Here is a 5,649-nt window from a genome sequence, read left to right on the forward strand (position 1 = left end):
ACTAAAAATGCAATTTGGATATTGTGAATAAAAGATGAAAGCTTTATTGATCAGGTGGGGTTCTGTGACGCCTTGGTCTGGTCGTTGAACACAAACGAAGTATGCGAAGTTGCAGCTATGGCGAACTTTTAATCTAAACAAAACCCAAAGGCTAAATGATGCCCTAAGGGCTGTATATATTGAGGAAGAGAGGGGGGATTTCGTGGCCCTTGGAGGAGGGTTGAAACCAACCCTAACTCTTGTTTCCCCACACATACGGACTCTAAAAATAGCCTATACTCAAGTATTTTGAAATTACATGGGCTTGGCCCAATAATAAGGTGACACAGCACCTAGAATAGCCTCTGGACGAAATTTATGAAGTGACATCTTGTATATTTCGTCCAAGGCTTCATGCACTCATTATGGTGGCTTCAAAATCCTGAAATCATCACTTGTAACTCCGTGCTTGTTCCCCTTGCGCATGTCATTATCTCCATGCTTGAACTTGCTCTAAGGTTCATCTATCTTGTCCAAGCTAGGCCCTTCATTAGTAAACAAAACAAATGTATCCAATTTGGGCAGCATCATATTCTCATGAACCTTAGAATCGTTAGCAAGAAATTAAAGTACCTAGTAATTCAATTGGTGTGCGCGAGCTCTAGTAATTGGTCCAGTATGTATAGCAGCAGGGGCTATGGGTGTAGCAATGGTATGGACTTCCTTATCATCTAAGGCAACTAAATGCTAAGACCAGGAACTCAACACGATGATGCAACCGCAAATTCAACAAAGCAAAAATCTAAAAAGACTATGCAAAGGCTCAAATTGGCTGAGATATGATGAACTAACCCTAAAAAAATTTGGCATTTTCGTGGACTGTAGGTATGAAGAACAGACTCGATCTAAAATATGAAATACTGGAAAATCTCACCGAGCAACTTGAAAATCTGATACCACTTGATAGAGTCAAAGGTGTCCCGTCTTTCGATGAGATGGTGGCTATCGTTTTGCGGGAGTACACTTTTACGATCCAATTATGAACGTGTGAGGACGTCACGCTTTGGCAATCGCTAAACCAACTCCAAGACGTTATTGACCATGCTAGAGCACGATGAACCTGACCACAGAGGTCTATTTCCTGCAAGCAAATGAAGAACAAGCAAGAAACTGAAATTTCAATCTGGATATTGCGAATAAAAGAGGAAACTTTATTGAGCAAGTGGGGTTCTGTGACCATTTGGTCTGGTCATTCAACACAAACGAAGTACGCGAAGTATGTCAAACTTTTGATCTAATCAAAGCCCAAAGTCCAAACGATGCCCTAAGGGCTGTATATATGGAGGAAGAGGGGGGAATTTTGTGTCCTTTGGAGGAGGGGTCCGAAACCAACCGTAACTCTTGTTTCCCCATACATACAGACTCTAAAAACAGCCTATACTCAAGTATTTCAAAATTACATGGCCCTGGCCCAACAATAAGGTGACACAACACCTAAAATAGCCTCTGCATGAAATTTATGAACTGGCATCTTGTATATTTCATTCGAGGCTTCATGCACTCATTATGGTGGCTTCAAAATCCTGAAACAATGACTTGTCACGCCAGGCTTGTTCCCCTTGTGCATGCCATCATCTCCATGCTTGAACTTGCTCCAAGGTTCATCTTTCTTCTCCAAGCTAGGCCTTTCATTTGTAAGAAAAACAAATGTATCCAATTTAGGTAGCATCATATTCTCATGAACATTAGAATTGTTACCAAGAAACGAAAATACCTGGTAATTCAATTGGCTTGCGCGATCTCTAGTAATTGGTCCAGTATGTATAGCAGCAGGGGCTGTTGGTGTAGCAATGGTATGGATGTCCTCAGCATCTAAGGTAACTAGACGCTAAGACCAGCAACTCGACACGACGATGCAACAGAAAATTTAACGAAGCAAAACTCTAAAAAGACTATGCAAAGGCTTAGATTGGTTCGCATATGATGAACTAACCCTAAATTTTTTTGGCTTTTTCGTGGACTGTAGGTATGAAGAACAGACTCAATCTAAACTATGAAAAACTGGAAAATCTAACCGAGCAACCTAGAAATTTGATACCACTTGATAGAGGCAAAGGTGTCCCATCTTTCAATGAGATGGTGGCTATCGTTTATGGTGGAGTAGATTTTGACGATCCGACTACATACATGCGGGGACGTCGCGCCTTAACAATCGCTAAACCAACTCCGAGAGGTTATTGACCACGCCAGAGCACGATCCACCTGACCACGAAGGTCTATTTCCTGCAAGCAAACGAAGAACACGCCAGAAATTGAAATTGCAATCTAGATATTGCGAATAAAAGAGGAAAGCTTTATTGATAAAGTGGGATTTTGTGACACCTTGATCTGGTTGTTGAACACAAACGAAGTGCGCTAAGTTGCAACTATGTTGAACTTTTAATCTAAACAAAATCCAAAGTCTAAACGATGCCATAAGGGCTGTACATATGGAGGAAGAGGGGGGAATTTTGTGGCCCTTGGAGGAGGGTTCCGAAACCAACCCTAACTCTTGTTTCCCCACACATACGGACTCTAAAAACATCCTATACTCAAGTATTTCGAAATTACATGGGCCTGACCCAATAATAAGGTGACGCAACACCTAGAATAGCCTCTGGACGAAATTTATGAAGTGGCATCTTGTATATTTTGTCCAAGGCTTCATGCACTCATTATGGTGGCTTCAAAATCCTGAAATCATCACTTGTACCTCCGTGCCTGTTCCCGTTGCGCATTCCATCATCTCCATGCTTGAACTTGATCCAAGGTTCATTTTTCTTGTCCAAACTAGGCCCTTATTTGTAAGAAAAACAAATGTATCCAATTTAGGCAGCATCATAATCTCATGAACATTAGAATCGTTACCAAGAACGAAAGTACCTCGTAATTCAATTGTCGTGCATGAGCTCTAGTAATTGGTCCAGTATGTATAGCAGCAGGGGCTGTGGGTGTAGCAATGGTATGGAAGTCCTCATCACTTAATGTTTGGTGACAGTATAAGTATAGTTGATTTGTTATGTTGGTGACCGAAGGCTGTTCGGAGTCCTGGTTGGGATCCCGGACATGACGAGGAACTCCGGAATGGTCCGGAGGTGAAGATTGATATATAGGACGAAGGGTATCGGAGTCCGAAAGTGTTCTAGGGGGTATCGGATTATCACCGGAAAACCGAAAGGGGTTTCGAGGGACCCCGAGAAGTGTTGGGGGCCTCATGGGCTAGGGGAAGGAGGCACACCAGCCCACAAGGGGCTGGCCGCCTTCCCTCACCCCAGCCCACTCGACCAGGGAGGTGGTGCGCCCCCTATGGCAGCTGCCCTCCTTTGCTTGGGAGGCAAAGCGCCTAGGGGGGAACCCAAACCCTAGGGCACCCCTTGGTCGCCGCCGCCCCACCTAGGGGGAACCCCTAAGGCGCCTAGGGAGGGAAACCACACCCTTCTATGCCACGGCGCTGCCCTTCCACTCCCTCGTAGTTCCTCTCTCTCTCGGATTTCTTAGCGAACCTCTGCCGAGATTCCTCCACCACCATCACCACCACGCCGTCGTGCTGCCGGAGAACTTGAGCTACTACTTCACCATCGGTCGCTGGTTCGAGGAGGTGAAGGCGTCATCAAGCCGTACGTGTGTTGAACGCGGAGGTGTCGTTCGTTCGGTGCTTGGATCGGGAGTTCTTGGACGGATCGTGATTGGATCGCGAAGACGTTCGACTACATCAACCGCATTTCTTAACGCTCCCACTTAGCGATCTACAAGGGTATGTAGATGCAATCTGTCCTCTCGTAGATGTTCATCTACTAGATTGATCTTGGTGAGCATAGAATTTTTTTGTTTCCCATGCAATGTTCCCCAATAGCATATGGCCATCTTTATTTATTATTCAACAAAGGTCTAACAAGAACATACATAAAGCCACCCGAAGCCACCATTCCGACCTACAAAACTTGAAAATGTGGAGTACTCTCACTCCCCATATCTAAAATCAATGTTGTCGCCGATCCATCCACATAACATATCCGAACCAACAGCTAGTGCGGCAGACCTAAAGAGTACACCACATGCACACATTTTAGTCGCCGCCATCATCATCGGACCGCTGACCCATCTTCGGGAGAGAGATGGGTACTTGGTATATCTTGTCTTGGTGTGGATCTCCCCGGCAACGGTGCCAGAAATCCTTCTTGCTACCTCTTGAGCTTGCGTTGGTTTTTCCCTTGAAGAGGAAAAGGTGACGCGGCAAAGTAGCGTAAGTATTTCCCTCAGTTTTGAGAACCAAAGTATCAATCCAGTAGGAGACTATGCAACAAGCCACCGAATATTCTCAGCATTCTGGAAACGGGGGTCCCCAGACTTGCCTGTGTGCGGCCCGCGACATGGATCCACCAGCGGCCCTGTACAGGCCATCTTCACCAGCAAACACTCAAGACCCTCGCGAGGGGCCAAGCCTCGCGAGGTGGACGACGCAAGACCTCCTCAGGGGCAGCCTCACCAGGATGGCTCGCGAGGGGCGGAGAGATCAAGGCAAGGGACACCTCGCGAGGTTTGCTTGACGCAAGCCATGACGACTTGAGCCAGGCAGGCGCCAGGTGGGCACCAGCACGCACAGTGTCCACGTTTCCTCTTTGGTGCTAAAGATACAAGCATAGGCGAGGAGTCCCGGGGCATCAGTCAAAGGTTTCCAGATCGGTGCAATAAGACCAAGACCAGCAGGACAGCAAGACGGGGGTCACAGTGGAGCCCAAGACGGCGTCACCACCACAGCCCTTGGCAGGCGAAGACTACTTTTGTCAGGATAACTCGTACTAGTTGTCTACCTTCGAATTTGGCCGTTGTGGGATCCCTTCCCGCTCAATATTTGGGAAGAGGATCCGGGCCTCTATAAATAGGACTAGCCACCACCATGGTGAGGCAGGTCATCTTGGACTGGATCCATTCCACCAAGGCAACCACATAAGTTCGCCAAGCACAAGAACACCTCTCCTCAGGAGGTTGTTCTTCCCTTGTAATTGTTCATCCTCAGCCCAAGAGGCAATCCACCACACCACACTGGAGTAGGGTATTACACCACAACGGTGGCCCGAACCAGTATAAATCTTGTGTCTCTTGTTCTTTGGGTTCATCCAGCTAGGCCGTGAGATCATACAGAGTGTGTGAGCTAGAGAGGGGGAGAGATCTTTGTGCACACCCCAGTGTTCGAACCTCAAGGGTTTTACCGAAACCTGAAATCCAACATTTGGTGCGCTAGGTAGGGGTGCGCCGAAGCCTTGCCCCCCCGCCCCCGACGGCCTTGCTTCTCTGACCGACTCTCATGGACGCCGCCTCTTCTCCGACTGGATCGACGGGAGCCCTCCGCAGCGCCGGGGGGCTCCAGGCTTTCACCCCCTCCTTGTGGTGGGTGCTCTGGCCGCACAAGTTCAAGCCGGAGATGTCGCCCCGTTACGATGGTGCGGCGGATCCGGCGGCCTTTCTGCTGGCGTACGAGCAGGCCGTCCTGGAGGCCAGGGGAGACGATAAAGTCATGGCCAACTGGCTCCTAATGGCCCTCGCTAGCGTGTCGCGCGCCTGGCTCCTCCATCTGTCGGAATCTTCTGTGGCCTCCTGGGAGGAGCTGCGCGATCTCTTCATCACACGCTT

The sequence above is a fragment of the Triticum urartu genome, chromosome 1A (assembly GCF_056163025.1).
Source record: "Triticum urartu cultivar PI428250 chromosome 1A, HENAU_Tu73, whole genome shotgun sequence".
Taxonomy (NCBI): Eukaryota; Viridiplantae; Streptophyta; class Magnoliopsida; order Poales; family Poaceae; genus Triticum; species Triticum urartu.